Here is a 17,574-nt window from a genome sequence, read left to right as displayed (position 1 = left end):
GTGTATGATTTGGGAGCCAGCCACAAGATCACTTCTCAGCCTTCTCTTGCAGAGGCTGAGGAGATCCAGGGCCCTCAATCTCTCCTTGTATGCTTTTGCCTGCAGGCCCCTAGCCATACTAGTGGCCCTCCTCTAAAACCTCTCAAGGTTGTCCACATCCCTACTGAAGTGTGGTACCCAAAACTGGACACAGTACTCCAACTGCAGTCTGACCAATGCCGCATAAATAGAAGTATGACTTCCTTGGACCTATTTGTCATGCACCTGCTAATGCATGATTAAGTGTTGTTAGCTTTACTGATCACTTCATCACATTGACAACTCATGTTCAACTTGGAGTCAGCAATGACTCCAGGATCCCTTTTTTGCTGCTGTGCTGCTGAGAAGGTCCTCCCCACAGCCTGTAAGCATGGTGGTGATTCCTTTTTCCTAGGTGAAGCACCTTGAATTTGTCCTTATTGAACTGCATCTTATTCTGTTCCTCCCAATTTCCCAACCTGTCCAGATCCTCCTGGATTCATTCCCTACCCTCTGGTGTGTTAACTTTACTCTATAATTCGGCATCATCTGCGAATTTGGACAGAATTCTTCCCACACCCTTACCCAAGTCACTAATGAAGACATTGAACAGCACAGGTCCAAAGACCAAGACTTGTGGGACTCCACTGCCCACATCTTTCCAGGTTGATACCGACTCATCCACCACCACTCTCTGGGTACAACCCCTAAGCTAATTTGCCACTCACCTGACTGTGTAATCATCTATGTCACAGTTGCTCATTTTATCTATGACAGGGATCAGCAACATTTTTACTTCAACTTATAAGATGTTGGTGTACCAGGGGTAGATGATGAGGGAGCCATGAGGGGCCCAATCCTTGTTGTGGCCACATAGCCCCAGCCCCTTTCTGCCATCCACCCAGAGGCACACATGCCAAGAAAAATGCCTTCGAGTGCCACACTCTGGCACTCGTGTCGGGGGTTGCCTACTCCTGATCTATGAGAATATAATGAGATACCGTATCAAAGGCCTTCTTAAGATCCAAGTGGATGACATTCACCTCGATTCCTGTGTCTAAGCATTTTGTGACCTGGTCATAAAAAGTAACTAGGTTAGTCAGGCAGGATCTACCTGCTATGAATCCATGCTAGTTGCCCTTTAGCATTGCTTTCCCCACTGGACTCCCACAAATGTGATCCTTAATAATTTTTTCAAAGGTTTTCCCGAGGGTAGAGGTGAAATTAAGCAGTCTATATTTATAGTTATTGTTCATTCTTGTTACCAACAGTCAGGAAAAGCAGAGTGTCCTATTACCAATAACTTGCTTGGTTCTATTCAAAATTAGTATGTGTGAAAAAGAGCTAAAAAGGAGACAGTAGCGAAAAGCAAGTCTAGTGACAGCATCCACAGTAACAGTAGGACACAATGTGTATATCACTGAAGAAGCAGTGCCAAATAAAAGGTTAAGGACACTATAGAAACTGGATTTACCTTTCAGCTAGAAAAGTAAATACACGGAACAAAGTAGAAGTCTGATGTGGATATTATATCTATATACATGCAAGCTGACCATATCCATCTTCATCTAGAACCTACATCTGATAGTGCCTATTATTGGTGCACTCTTCTTTCCTTCATGACACTGTTTCCGTAAAAATATCTTTTCCCTCAATAGATATCCTTCATTTTATACCCTGCCTCTTCCTCAGGTCCATAATCTGGGCATCATCTTCAAGTTGGACCTGTAAATCTTGATGTTTCTTTCTGCATAACATGTATAAGATTTGGTATTTCATATCCATCCACACAACTAAAACTCTCATACAGGCTTTCAGCCTCTCCTATTGTGAGACTGTAGAAGCCTGCAGAATCCAGGTTTCTGGCCTTGACAGATGCAGTCTTGCTCTTCTTATATACATTCAGAGTGCTGCTGTGAAAATCATTTTCCTAGCCTGTCACCTTAACTATAACACCCTTCTCTTTGCATCCCTTCATTGGATGCCCTCTTTTCATCCACATCAAACATAAGCCTTTCCTTTCAAGATCTTTTTTGATCTATCTTCACCCTAGCATCTCTCATTCTCTGTTGAGATGCTGACTGCCTCTCCCAATTGGTCTGTGATGCTAGCCCCCATTGACTACCTGTTAACTTTTCAAACAAATACCTTTGTGCTTTCTTCTATGCTACCTCTCACACTTGGGAAGACCTCCCTGTAAATACCTGCAACGCTAGCTCATCCACATTTAAATTCTCTTTTTCTGGGGTGCCTATAGAAAACTTAGCAATACTTTGTCCATTGGCATACTGAGACTACTTATCTATTATGATAAGCAATGTTGTCTTACTGCTTCTTTATATGTCTGTTCGGCTTTCTGCATCTGTCTTATGATTAGATTGGAAGATTGCTTAGATTGTGCAAGTGAACACACATACATAGTACACTTAGTACATAACGCCTGTCCCCCTAGATCAATGGTTCTCAACCTGCGGCCCACAGGCCACATGAGGCCCAATCAGCACACTGCTGTCGCCATGTGACATCCTGTTAAATAGATACACAGGAAGTAGGTTGTGTGGGAGCTGCAAGTGTGGCCCACTATGGCAAATAGGTTGAGAACCACTGTCCTAAATAATGAAGTCCTTTATGTAGTTAGGTCAGAAGGTGATTTGCATTATATGTCCCAATTCAGGGGTTAGAGTCATCTTACTGGAAATAGCAGCAAGCTGTTTCAGCTCTTCTTGAGTTCCTTCAACAGCTGGAAGTCTTGAGAAGTCCAGAACAAAAATTGAGCAGGGAGGGATGGCAGTGGTGGGAGAGGCAAACAAGTAATAAACTCCTAGGGAAAAGGGGGCCACAGAACTAATGCAAGTAAGAAACAAGAACCTCTAACTAATCCCTGTTTAAATCATACTTTACACAATCCAGTCTGCAAATGATTTTTTGTTCTGCAATTACTTGTGAGCCAATGACAGTTAGTAGAGTGGCACATTTCTCTTATACTTCTTGCCACTTTCTGTGTGGACTTTTTCTAATTTGTTCATGCATTTTTGAGGTTTGGGTCCTAATCCTGGATATAGTCCTCCAGGTGAGGCCTCATCAGTGCCGAATAGAGGGAGATTTGCAAATGACACTCCTATTACTACAGCCCAATATGCTTTTTTTTTGCAACAAGAACATACTGCTGGCTCTTATTCAGCTTATGGTCCACTTGAACCTTTAAGTCACCAGCACTGCAGCTGTACCAGTAATTTCTGTTTGTATTTATGAGTGTTCATTGTTCTGGCCCAGGTAAAGGACTTTCCACTTGTCCTGATTGCATTTCATTCAATTCATTTTAGACCACTTCTCCAGTTTATCATTTTTATCTGAATCCTAACCCTACCCTCCAGGTCTGCAACTCCACTCAACTTAGTATTCCTAGGGTTGGGATCCGCCCCTAATTTCATAAGTGTGAATTGAACCCCATTCTCCAAATCAATGTTTCTCAAACTTTTGGGGTTTATACCCCACTGCAGTGAAGTCAAACCCTCTTGTGCCCCCTACTTCAGCTGAGAAATGTTAATTGTTTCTGCAATGTTTTGTGCACTATTGCACCCTTTCTTGTTCCTCCCCATAATCCTTTTGTCCTTCTCCTCTTAAGGAGCACACCCTACAGTTTGAGATATGCTGCTCCAATCATTAATGAAGATAGTAATTTAAGAATAATTAATGAAGATTAAACAATACGAGACCCAGGACAAACCTCTGGGGGACCCCACTCAATGTCTCCTCCCATATAGACATTGTGCAATTAATTGCTACTTGCTGAGCATAATGATACAACCAGTTATGGTAGAGCACCCTATAGTACTTTCATCTAGTGTGTATTAGTAATAAATACTGTTAAAACCAAGTTGCAGATATGTAGTGTTCCTAAAAGAATAGAGCCACAATTTAGTCTTAAAAGAACCTTTCCTTACACTCATGTTATTACCTGAAACCAGATTTAAAAACACCCAGTGTTTAAAAATATTCAGTATGTCTTTTGAATATGAGCTGTCATCATTATATTCAGTCATAAATGAAAAATAGAACATAACACATGTTGCTTATTTTAAGTCATTGCCTATGAATTAGTATTGCTAGAGAAATTAAAAACAAACAAACTTTCCGGCATTGTATTAGACACTCCAGGACTCAAAGGAAGGTGATTGAGATCTTAACTTTTCAAGAACCACTGGTGTTCTAGTCCACGAAGTACTGGTAGATGTTCTTTCTTTGAACAACTGATAGCTTTCTTCAGCTTAGATGCCTGTATTAGGGAACCCCAACCCTGTTAGCTATGTCAAGAGGGGGAACACGAAGTTTGAATCGCACAGGAGACAATGGCTACAATAGCCAGACCCAAAAAGAAAATAGACTCCCCAGGCTGGCGTCTGTTATGGACCCTGAGATAGGCTGTTCTTGCCCTGCACTAGGCTCACTAGGCCAAGCAGAGGCAACTGACCAAAGCTGCAGCAGCTGGGGCAGACTACTTAGCAGGTAGAGGGAACACCCCTGTTAGCTGGAGACTCAACTGGCAGGAAAAGGTAGAGCTCTAGGGCCCATAAAACTAGGGCCTGGGAACTAGCAGGGAATCTGGCCCTGCAGGCTGGGGAGAGTAGCTCTTGTTGAGGGCCAGATTCGAGAAGGGATTAGATTCTACTTTTATCAGGCCCTGAAAAGGGGTGGCCAAAAGGGTGAGATTAGCCGAGTTGACCAGAATGCGGGCTAGGATGCCCAGCTTGGTTTTCCCATTGTATTAGGAGAAAACCATAATGAAATTAGAGGTTAGTACAAAACAAGAATGTATGTATAATAAAAGAAGGAAAAGTAAATGAACAATAACAATAATATCAATGAATTTTAACACAGTTAGAGATGAACAAGGACAATGCAGGGATAATGTAATCAATACATTACCAATCAATTGATAGGATAGTCAGCCTCAGAGCGATGCTCACAGAACTCACACTTACACCAACACACTCTGACACCACAGCTGTATTCCAGGTCAGACTCAGTTGATCCAGTGCAGCAGATGCCAAATCCAGACAGTGGAGCCCCATAAGGGTCCAGCAGCCTCAAGCAGGGTCAATGAGATAGTTGAAAGAAGAGCTTCTATCTCAGGATTCAAGGCCAAAGGTGAAGCCACACACCAACCAAAAGATCACCACTCTTCAGAGGTGGACAGAACCATTTTTTCCTCTTCCTCCTTCAAGAAGCTCTCTCTGTCTCCCTCCTAATCACATCACCCTTGCTTAGCCAATCAGCCTGGATTACTGCTTGTCGATCATACATATTACCAATGACAGCCATTCCCACTTTGATACATGTCAGAATATTCTCTCTGGGGAAGTCCACAAATGCAGGCACATGCACCTACAGCAGTTCAAATAGAAGCAGCACAAATTTGTGCCAGAGATTTTTTCCTCAGCACACATGCCTGAATGTGCATTATGGTGTGGGCAAGTTGTGCCACTTGGGGCAAACTGACCCTGCCCTGCTTCTCCTGGATCTGCAGCCAGGGGAAGCTGGAGGTGCTGGCCCCCTCAGTATAAAAAGCTGCCCTGGCAAGCAGGTCAGGGTTATTTGCCTTCATGAGCTTCTTAGGACTCGAATACACCAGGCTGGAGCCCCTCCACCTCCACCTCCAGAACCTCCTCCTGAGGTTCTGGTTGAATTTCACCCCCAACCTTTTTTGTTTTATGTCACCCCATCTATGGCCCCACCAAGACCTGGGACCTCCTGGTCTATCTTTTACCCTTTGGCCCCACAAAGGGGCTATTAATTAGCTAGGTGGACCTTAACATTAACATGGAAGATACATGACCAGGAAGGAGGCTCTGGCTGGGAAGGTGCCTTGGAACTGTGGGGCTGCTTTCCTGTCACTTATACATGCATGTTCCTGAACACTAGCAGTGCTTCATGCCCACAGTACCCCACACGATAGCCTCCACCCCCCCTAACACCATTCACCCAGCCTCCTCTCCCCCATCCTGTGCACAAACTCACCCTGACCCTGAAAGAAATGAAAATAGCATAGATATGGCCCTGGGGAATGAGAGAGGGTCTGGAGGGGAAACTCAGGGGGAGGAGGGGCCCAGGGGTTGGCTGCCCTGTGGCCCCAACCTGGGCCTTGGGACTGGGTCCATCCACTCCATATGCAGGGGCCACAGCCATGTGGCCCAGGGCCTGGCCACTCTGGGGAGGAGGGTGGGTGCTCCTCCTGAGTGGCAGCCACCACAGGTTAGTCCAGGCCTGGAAGAGGGAGAGGCAGGATCCCATGCCCCTTGATGGCCATAGTGGGCCTGTGGGGCCTGCTTGGGGGGCAGCTGTGATATCAAGCCAACTGCTCCCAGATTGGCCCTGCCCCTCATACTGGGGGAGTAGGCTGGTGCAGGCAGGGGGGAGTAGAGGGATGCTGTGGGGCTTGCAGAGACTGAGGCACAGAAGCAGGAGTGGCTAGGGTGGTGATGGAGGCCATAAGCTCTTTGGTGACCCTGCACTCATGCACTATGGTCACAACAATGGAGGCCCAGAGTTGGCACTTTTCCTCCAAGCTCTCCAAGACCAGATGCTGCTCCCCCTCAATCTGGGTGACCAGGCCCTCGAGGGCCACCCTCCCAGCCTACACCTCCTCCGCAGCCACAGCATACTCACGATGAAAGTGGCAACACTCCTGGGATATGGCTGTCCCCTCCCACTGTGTGTCCAGGTAGCCTGCTTCACATAGCCTTCACAGGGTCCTTTCCGAAGGGATCCTCCTGAAAATAAGCATCACATCCAGCCCAGGCTGTAGCACCCAGCTTCTCTGCCTACCAGGGAAGATTGGTATTCCAAGAGACTTGAGCCCTTAGGTAGTGGTGTCAGTGCTGTGGAGCTTAGGCCCCACGGGCTTGTGGCTCCAGAGAAACCTACACTTCTCCCTGCCCTCCTGGCCAGAGCCAGGTCCATCCAGCAGGGAGCACTGGCAAGGTGGGGCTATTGTTCTGGACCTTCTGGGAAGCAGGCTTCAGCATAGCTGATAAGTGTAGGTCAGGAGAGGAGGGAGGGAGGTGACAAGGATGGGCTTGGGGTGCAGGCAGGCCCAGAGGAGGAGTGGGCCAGGGGAGAAGGGAAGGGAAGGGGGATTCTGGAGAGAGGCTCCCAGTTCCCTATGCCATGTGTGGGACTTACCAGGTATTGGTGACAGATGGCCAGCTTGATTGGGAGAGCTTGGATCCTGGGCCCTGGGCTGCAGGGGGAGTGGGGAGGGGATAGGTGGAGCTGGACCAGGCCTCTGGTGGGGGTGAGGCCTGGTGCCAAGGCTTCCTGGGGTGTGCCCTCTACTGACCTGGGTGATACCCCAGGTTGCGCCTCCCCACTTCTACTGCTGTCCTGCAAGAGGCAGGGGACCTCTTGCTTGGGGCACCCCTCAGGTGTGGTGGTGGCACTGGCTGTGGCCTTTCTGCTGTAACTCCTGACATAACTGGATGGTGGTGGGCCAGCAGGCCTGGAGGAAGGCCCTGCCTCCAGGGACTCAAGCTGGGTCTCCGAGCTGGCTGTCCCTGCCTCTGCTCCTTCCCCATCGGCAACGAAGTAGTGTGGGGGGGGGGGGGGGGAAGGGAGGGCTTGATGATTGTGGGCCCCAGGATACAGGCCAGTTCCATGTAGTGAGGCATGGTGCTGCACCCCGCCCCAGGCACCAGTTCACATCAATGACAGCAGTCAATTGCTACCACAATGCCCTGGCCTTCGGCTGGCACTGGTGCCATGTTTTCTGGTGCCCCTGCTCTACCATCTGGACAGCTGTTGCCCGGGATATGTACTCATTGCGGTGGCCCAGTTTGAACAGTCGAAGCATGTCCTCCCATACTTCCTTACCTAAGTATCTGTGTATGTATGTCTGTATCTGCTTTACTATAAGGCTGCCCATCACCATGGTATCTAAGCTGGGAAGTAAATCCAAAAGTCTGACTCCTACCTATTGCTTAGATCCTTCCACATTAAAAAAAACCAGAAACAAACAAGCATGGGTGAAATCCTGTCTTCATTTAAAATAAATGACAACACTTTCATTAACTTCAGTGGGGCCCAAATTTCATTTTATACATCTAAATAATGTTTATTTACAACATCACTGTAAATGCACTACTTTAACTGTATAAAGAAAAAATGAAAAAAGGTAATTGAATGTAAGCAAGTATGGGTGTAGCCTTTCTTCTGCTCTTTCTTTGACTCTGTCTTTTCCATGCTCCCCCTTCTCAATATTTCTCTCCCTCTCTCTCTCTCTGTCTCTCTCTCTCTCTCTCTCTTCACATTGCATCTTATCCACATCAGTTCTTGGGTTCCAACCCATCACTCTGAATTAAGCAGTGTCACATCAAGTTCCTACATCATATCATTCTGCCAAATATAGCAAAATCTATGCCTTTCCAAACCAGATCCTTAAAAATACCTTCATAACAAAATATCATGCAGCACAATAGCTATTTTCATATTCTTTTCAATATCCAAAATGAGGAGGATGGGCAGGAAGGAAGAGAAGATGAGGCAAGAAATATTTGGTGTGTTATAGAACTAAACCAATTATCTTAAACTATCTTACTTAGAACCTTACAATTTACTTTCATAAATCTACATTGGATCTCTATTGGGCCGAAATAATTATTATCTGTAGCACATGGAGATTGCAATGGAAGCTCAGAACTGCCAGGATCAATACTGGTTGGCATAACTTCCCATGGGGAAACAATGAGATATTTAATTACTAGCTGGGCTGGGTCATTGCTATGACATCTTTGTGTTGTGCAGACCTAACAAATATTGTGTTAGTCTAAATTCATTGTTACTGTGCTTTCATTCATTTTTTAACTTATATTTAAAATGTAATTGTTGAAGTAAAGAAAAGAATGTGGGGAAAAATCCATGGCTTCAGTTTTACTCCTGAAGTTTCTTGATGATGATTTTAGAGCCATCAGGAGCCAGCAGATGCTCCTCTGATTAACTAGGGTTCAAGTAAGATGCTTTCATTCCTAGTTGGACTGAATCTCTGATTTGCAATCCCTTTATTCCATCACAAATATACTACTTAGCAAATTTTTTATGTTACCAGTGATTCTGAAGTTGATGACCCGAGGCCTCTAAGATTAATCATAATATATTTCATGATGGTTCCAATGGAATGAGACTGTTGGTACCACTAAGCCTGAACTGATAGCAGTGAAAAAAGATAGAATGGATGGTCTCAAACACTGCCCATGTCTAAAAGATATCCATGAACTGGAGGAAGCATTTTCTGCTGATTGTAACATGGTGTAGCAGTGAACCTACCATGCGTGGCCCATTTGAATTAGGCTGGCAAGAATTTATTCTTTTTCACTACTTTCATCAAACTGCATTCCAATCATATGTTCTCTTTGATTTAAAATCCTTGAGCTTCTCTCTTGTAAAGCAATTAGATTCCATCTTAATGTGACCCTGCTTGTCCTGCCCCCTGGCAATCCCCTTTGCAGTCTTTTTCTGTGAATGTTTTGCATGTTTGATCTCCCTTGACCTCATGGTGAGAGAATATTACCCACACTATTCTAAGAACCTCTGCGTCTTCTCTTATCTAAATGTTGGCTCTCTCTCAAAAGGGATTAAATAAAAAAGGACAAGGTACCAGGGAGATGCAACAAAATTTCAATGACATTGAGGTACCCCACAAAATCTGGGAGTCCTAATGATTTGTGTAGATTTGAATAGATCAGTCAATAAATAGAATGTAAATGCAAACACAGAATATAAAGAATAAATTGAATACGTAAGAACGTTATAAAGAGATTTAAAACTTGAAAACCAACTTGTGCTAAATCAACCTTAAAAGGTGTCAAAGGTCCACCTGAGCCTAGCAGCTCCTTGGCTTTGGGTCAGTCTCAATTCAGTGTATGCCATACATTTCTGAGTGTAATTGTAATTCTGTCTGTCATTTGTCAATACTGGACAGTATAAAATTATGCAGTGCTCAGAGCTGTAAGATTTAAGCAACTGGAGTGGGGTCAGGATGAAACATAATCCTTTGCTCTGAATTGCTGGCTTATATTGATTTAATCTAGGCTCTTAATTGTATTTTAATATAGATTTTTTAGTATATAATAAAAACAAAGCTGAAATAAATGATAACCTGAGTCCCTGAGCATGTGCATCGTTGTAAGTAAAGCAGACAAGACAGATGTTCAGAGATTACTGGTGTGAGGATAGAAGAAAAAGACAGTGCAGAGAAATGTAGCTGTTTGTATGTATTGTGTTTAAAGATAAGCAAAAAAGAACTTTTCCGTTTCCCCCCACCTCCTGATTGAAAGGCTCTCTGGAATCAGCTAGAATGACTGACTGGCACTATAACAATTCTCTTGAGCAGCCCATCTTGAATCTACACAACTGATAAAAAGCCAGAAAACTGAAACTCTACAAACAGCCTCATGTTGCCAAATTGCCTGTAATTTGGGTGGGTTTTTACTCCCATATGCTTTCAGAAGTACACAAGGAGCTGTGAAACCAATGGCTTCTAGATGCATTAGACAGAGACCTTTCTCCTACCCACTAAATGAGTCTTTAGTTTGCTATAGACAGCTATCTGTGCATTACCACTTTACTCACATTAAGGCCTCTCCTCCATTCAACTATCTATTTGGGTTACACACATATAAACATGACTACTATGCTCACATTAACGCATATGAAGCAATAACCCTGCAGGGATTTTTACCTTGACCTTTCTTTTTCTCACCAACACATCTTCCTTCTTCCCTTCATTGTTTACAGTTCCATAAGATTACTTTGTTCTGTCAACTGGGTGCAAAATCATTGATTGGTTTTCTGGTCATAAAACATTTCCTTTCTTGAACAATTAATGGGATGGAAACTGCACCATAATGTAAGCTCTTTTAAAGAAAAAGGAAGACGACTCTTTCATCTTCTAAAAGTGAGATTAACAGCATATATCTGCCTACTGGGATTTTCTCAGTGGCTATAAAGCAGGGTCACTTCCTCACATACACTATCTTAGTTCTATTAAAAATGCACAATTGTAATAAAACCAACATGTAAATACATTTTTGTTTATACGTACATATATTCGATCATGGATCCCAATCCTCTGTTATGTCACTAGCTACATGAAATGGCTCTGACTTCTTTATCCTTAAATGTCCAATCATAGGAGCAGGGAGCCTACTCTAACTTCTGCTGCCACCACACAGTCTGACTCCACAACTCCCTTCCCTGTATGCTGGCCTTGCAGGAACAGATGGTATAAGAAACAGGTGCTCCTCCAGCTCTTTGCCAATGAAAAATTCCTCTTCCATAGGGGAATTCTCTCACTGGAATTACGGCTGGTTTAAGACAGTGCTTCTCAAAGTGGTGGTCCACGGACTGTTGCCAGTCCATGAGCCACCGGTCACTGGTCCGCAGCGAGTTGCCAGGAAAGAAAGAAATATATTTTCAGAAGCATAACATTGATATGTCATAGCGCCATAGTTCGTACGTTCCAACACTCCAGGTGATGTCACGTTGTGCGAGGTGAGGAAAGAGAAAGAAACAGCCAGTTGAGCGTTTGTGTAGCGCTGTTACACGCAGTTGCTGCCACCGGCTGAACTGGGCAACAGTTCCTGGCCCACTGGAAAAAAAATTGCCGGTCTGCCACATCAGATAGTTTGAGAAGCACTGGTTTAAGACACTTTGCCCTGCACAAAAATGATTGGCAAATCAGTGAATTTAGCCCACATTTTAGAATCTGCAATTTACAAAAATAAAAATGTTACAAGATCAGTAGTTGAAAAATCCATGTAAGAAGATAGGACAGAGTATAGGGAATAAGAATTGTATAAAACCAGGAGAACAGAGAAAGAAAAGAAAAGAAATGAATACAAGACTGTGAGAAGGGAACAAAGGGAACAAGGGTGGAATCGACCAAGGAAACAAGAAGTAAATAAAAAGATGAAGTAAGAAATACAGAATCATAAAAAATTAAGGGTAGGAGTGACCTCCAGAATTCACTTAGTCCAATTCCCTGCCTGCAGCAGAAGAATCACTATCCAAACCACCCTATACAAATCCTTTGTCCAACCTATTATCAAAACTACACGGTCAACCTGGGCAGGGCCACAAGGCATAACATCCTAACCTGCCACAGGTAAAGCAGGGGCACCAGGGTGGCCAACATCCTGTTGCAGCAACAGTTTTTAAAATACTCTTGAGAGACTCCAAGAATAAGGGCCATGCCTCCTTCCTCCTACTGCTACAGAGGAAGGCAAAAATCCCCAACAGTCTCTATCAATCTGACAATGGGGTAAGATCCCTTCATGACATCAAATATGGTAATTGGGTGACCCTGAGCAGGGGGGCAAGAACTTCTAGCCAGGAATCTAGCAGGAGCACTGGCACACTGGCTATTGTTGACAGTGGAGTACCTAAATAATGAGAAGGTCTTATTAAAATATTTGCAACACGGTCAAAATCACCAGACTTGGCTGCAGCCAACATCCACTGATTCTGAGGAAAATGGAAGAAAAAACCCAAACACATGTGGCAGCAGAAGTGGAAAAAAAATTCCTTCCTGCTCCCATGTGCCAACCAGCAAAGCCCAGCACCATGGGAAATACTCAGAATAGAATATAGGCACAGCTAGTCCTAGATCATCTCTGACCAATGCTTATCCAACCATTTGGACAGCTCCAATGATGGAGATTCCACAACTTTCCTAGGCAGTCTATTCCACTTCCTCACTGTTCTAACACTGAAGAAGTTTTTCCTGAAATCCATTCTAAACCTACTTACTGTAACTTTAAGTCATTCATCCATGTCCTGTTTCTGCAGCAAAAAATTAAAAGGTGTTTTCCCTTTTCCTTATGGCAGCCCTTCAAATATGCCATAAAGACTGCCATCATGTCCCCTCTTAAGTGCCTCTTCTACAAGCTGAACATTAGGGGTGTGCGAACCTCTCTTTATATGACTTCCATATCACTTTTGATGTCCACCTCTGGACCCTCTTTAACTCTTGCATGTCCTTTCTAAAGTGTGAAGCCCAAAACTGCACACAATACTTTAGATGAGGCCAAACCAATGCTGAGTAGAGAGGCACTATCACCTCCATTGTCTTTCACCTAATGCTTCTATCAATGCATCCCAAAGCTGCATGCACCTGTTGTATAGTTACTTCACACTGCAGGCTCATATTGAGTCTATGATCCACAAAGATCCCCAGATCCTTCTCCATAGTACTTCCACCAGCCAGATATCACCCATTTTTAATTTGTACTTTTGATTATTGTTCCTCAGATATAGCACCTTGCATGTTTGAGCATTGAACTTCATCTTATTAGATCCAGCCCAGGTTTCCATTCTGTTAGGATTTTTGGAATGGTCCTCCTGTTCTCCAACATGTCTGCAATCCTTCCCAGCTTTGTGTCATCTGAAAATTTGCTTAAGAATCTCTCTAGTCAAAAATCCACATCGTTAATAAAACATTGAACACCACTGGGCCAGAATAGATGCCTATGGGACTCCTCTTGAAACTATGGTACATAAGGATGAGATTTTGATTGAAGTGGCAGAGAAAGGTAGAATAAAACAGTCAGTTAAGGGATTTATAACCAATGTTATAAGAAAGAAAGATGATTTTAGAAACTGGGTTTTAGGTAGAATATAGGGGGAGTAGAAGACAGTGACACTGAGCATGAGAATCATAGTATCATAGTACTTAGGGTCAGAAGGGACCTAAACAGATCATCAGGTCTGACTTCCTGCCCCAGGCAGGAACGGGTGCCAGGGTCATATCACCCCAGCCAAATATCTGCCAGCCTCCTCTTGAAGACCCCCAAGGTACAAGAGAGTACCACCTCACTTGGGAGCCCATTCCAGAGCCTGAAACTTCTCTCTAACAATTTGTGGCTGTTATTCCTAGTAACCATGGGTGGTGCCCAGGGGAACAGAGCCCCTGCTGCTCCCCCCTGGTGAGTTTGTAAACAGCCACCAGATCCCCTCTCAGCCTTCTCTTGTGGAGGCTGAATAGGTTCAGGCCCTTTAGCCTCTCTTCATAGGACCTGCCCCGCTGCCCCTTGACCATGCAAGTGGTCCTCCTCTGGGCCCTTTCAATGATAGCCATATCCCTCTTGAAGCACAATGCCCAGAACTGGATGCAGTACTCCAACTGTGGCCTGACCAATGCTGCATAGAGGGGAAGGATCACCTCCCTGGACCTGCTTGTGATGCATCTGTTGATGCACAAGGCGCAGTTAACCTTACTGACCACTTCCTCGCATTGGCAGCTCACATTCATCCTGCAGTCAACAATGACTCCAAGATCCCTTTCTGCTACTGTGTTGACAAGAAGGGTGTACTCAGACTATGTGTGTGTTGCTGGTTCCTCCTCCCTAGATGCAGCACCTTGCACTTGTCTGCATTGAACTCCATCCTGTTCTCAACTGCCCACCTCTGTAATTTGTCTAGATCTAGCTGGACTCTGTCCCCCACCTCCAGGGTGCCCACCTTGCCCCACAACTTGGTGTTGTCAATGAATTTGGGCAGCATGCATTCCACACCCACATCCAGATCCCTGATAAAGATGTTGAACAGTACAGGCCCCAGGACCGAGTCCTAGGGGACTCCACTGCCCACATGCCTCTAGGTCGAAAATGACTCGTCCACCACCACTCTTTGGGTGTGACCATCTAGCCAATTTGCCACCCATCTGACTCTGTAGATATGCTCCTTGATAATTTTCTCAAAGGTCTGCCCAAGGACCAAGGTAAGACTGACTGGCCTATAATTGCCAGGGTCCTCCTTTCTCCCCTTCTTGTAAATGGGGACCACATTGGCCCTTTTCCAATCCTCTGGTACCTGGCCAGTGCCCCATGAGTGCTCATAGAGCTGTGCCAGGGGCCCCGCTATGACCTCCGCCAATTCCCTCAGTACCCTCGGGTGAAGAGCATCTGGATCTACTGATTTAAACATGTCCATCCCCTCAAAAAGTTCCCTAACAAGGTCATCCCTGACCCTAGGCATGGCAGTGCCTCTCCTGGGTCCATCTGCAACTCTAGTGGGAGAGATGACCCAGTCCCTGTTCAGGAATATAGAGGCAAAGAATTTGTTAAAGAGGTCAGCTTTTTCATTTGCCACAATCACCAGATTGCCAAGCCTATTCTGTGGGGGCCCACATTACCCCGTGCCTTCTTCTTACTTCCTATGTATTTGGAAAAGGATTTTTTATTATCCTTAATTCTGGTTGCTAGCCCTAGCTCCATCTCTGCCTTGGCCTTCCTAACAGCCTCCTTTGGTCCCAAGTAACGGAGGTGCAATTCTCCTTGGTGATACCCTTGCTTTCACCTTTGTACACCTCCTTTTTTGCCCTCAGGCATCCCTGTATTCCTTTGCCGTGCCATGGGGGCTTCTTAGCTCTCCTGCTCCACTTGGTGCTCATTGGGACTGACTCCCTTTGAGCTTAGAGGATCGTCTCCTTGAGGAACAACCACCTGTCTTGGATTCCCATCTCATTGAAGCTCCAAGACCGCAATGCCTCTCCTACTAACCTTAGCCTACAGAAATCAGCCCTCCTGAAGTTGAGGTCCTCTGCCTTGCTGCTTGCTTTCACCATCGGACAGTAAATTCCAGCAGGTGATGATCACAGGAATGTTATAATGGTCAGAGTGAGAAGACTAAACACACAGGAAAGGAGCAGACTATGATAATAGCATTCAGGAAAACTTGTCAAACTTCCTGATGCCCATAATGGTTGTGTCCAGAGGAGCATGCATGTGAGCTGTGTGGCACCTCAAAGGCCTTTGAGGTGCTGCAAAATGCACACCATTCATGTGGAAAGGTTCTCTGTGGCATAACACAAAGCCAAAAATAGATACTGGGAAATCCCTGTATCTAAAAAGAGATGTGCCAAAAAAAAAAAGCAGGTTGCTACACATGGTTGCACACATGCGCTACCTGAAACTAGAGCCTGGCTGGCCATAGCCATGTTCAGGCTCCTGGCCAGGTTCCGTGCACCCAGATCACCATGACTGCAGTCCTGGAAGGCCCCCAGGATCCCAGGTAAAGCTGCTGAGGCCAGCCCAGGTGCTAGACCCAGCCTCCCGTTTCCCACCCAGGGCAATTTACCATGCACAAGAGTACACATGCAGGGGTGTTTCCTTGGGGACAGCTTTGTGCTGCTGCTATTTGTTTCTGGTCTGGATGTGCCCATGTGTACAAGAAAGATCATAGGGGTAAAAGAAACTTGTCTCTGAGATGGAAAATTTATTACCATTTCTTAATTCCTGAAATAAACACAAACCTGTTGTAATTTCTTCTTTTGTATCAGTATAATTTTTTATTAAAAAAAAAAAAAGAGAGGCAGAGAAATCACCAAACTGAAATCATACAAAACATATATGTATTAAAAAAACCCTATAGACTTTCCATTCTCCCTCCTTTATTATTACTTTGCTGAGTGCTTTAGCTAGAGTCTTAATTTTTTTCACTTAAAGGCTTGTCTGGCATGTGGCTAATGGCAGGTCAGAATATTCAACATCTTGTTGAATGTTTAATTAGATTAATAAAAGTCAGTGAAATAAAATATCAAGTTCTGAAAACAAGGTAGAAGATTTAAGTAGCTTTTAGCCTGGCCAGAAGATGATTTTGAACTTAATGTATTTCCCATAGATAGTATTTGATGTTTTCAACATGTGTTACTGGAAACAAAAAACCCTTTTAGTTGGACCCTAATAATTTGAAAACTTAGAGATGCTAAATCTCCTTCAGATAAAATAAGTGTTGGTGTCATGTATTTCCCAAATTCTAAATCCAGAAAACTTTTAGTTTCTATAAACTGAATTTTCTATATTCAGCTATTATTGACAGTGGAGTACCTAAATAATGAGAAGGTCTTATTAAAATATTTGCAACACAGGCAAAAATGAGACACGTACTGGCTTTCTCCTCCTATTTCCAAACCAAACAGTTTGGAATATGTTCATATGCTTCTAGATTCTTAACCAAATCTCCTGAGTATCAAGAGGCTTTCCTACCACTATCCACAGCAAAATGTGTATGATAGAATACTGGCAGGCAGTCATCACCATGATATAGGATATATTCTCTTAGGCTTGGAAAATGTGAATTCTTCCATCTCAAAACCTACATGTCCCAAACCTCTAAAGACAAATAAATCAGCCTTTTAACAATGTGAAGCTACTAGAGAAACAGAAAAATAGTTTGCTAACATAGCTTTAAAATGCCTATAATAGAGGCACATCACAGCTATGTATTAGGGGAAAAAAAAGTCAAAATTCATGAATTCACTCATTCAAAAATCAAAATTCACTAATTTGTTTATACCCTAATCTAATACATACAAACTATTGTCCTGAAGGGAATGGGGGCTCTTTAGAGAATGAGTGACTGAGAGACTCCTTATTAACCTGGCAAAGGGCTGGCAGGAAATTTATATGCCTCCATAGTGCTCACCACTTTTACTGACTACAATAAGTGCTCTTCACTGCCCTTACTGGTACTGTAAGTATAGCCTGGATGTTTACATGTGTAAAT

This window comes from Alligator sinensis, unplaced genomic scaffold, assembly GCF_000455745.1.
Source record: "Alligator sinensis unplaced genomic scaffold, ASM45574v1 scaffold308_2, whole genome shotgun sequence".
Lineage (NCBI taxonomy): Eukaryota > Metazoa > Chordata > Crocodylia > Alligatoridae > Alligator > Alligator sinensis.
The sequence above is the reverse complement of the archived record's forward strand: the minus strand, read 5'-3'. Positions refer to the sequence as shown.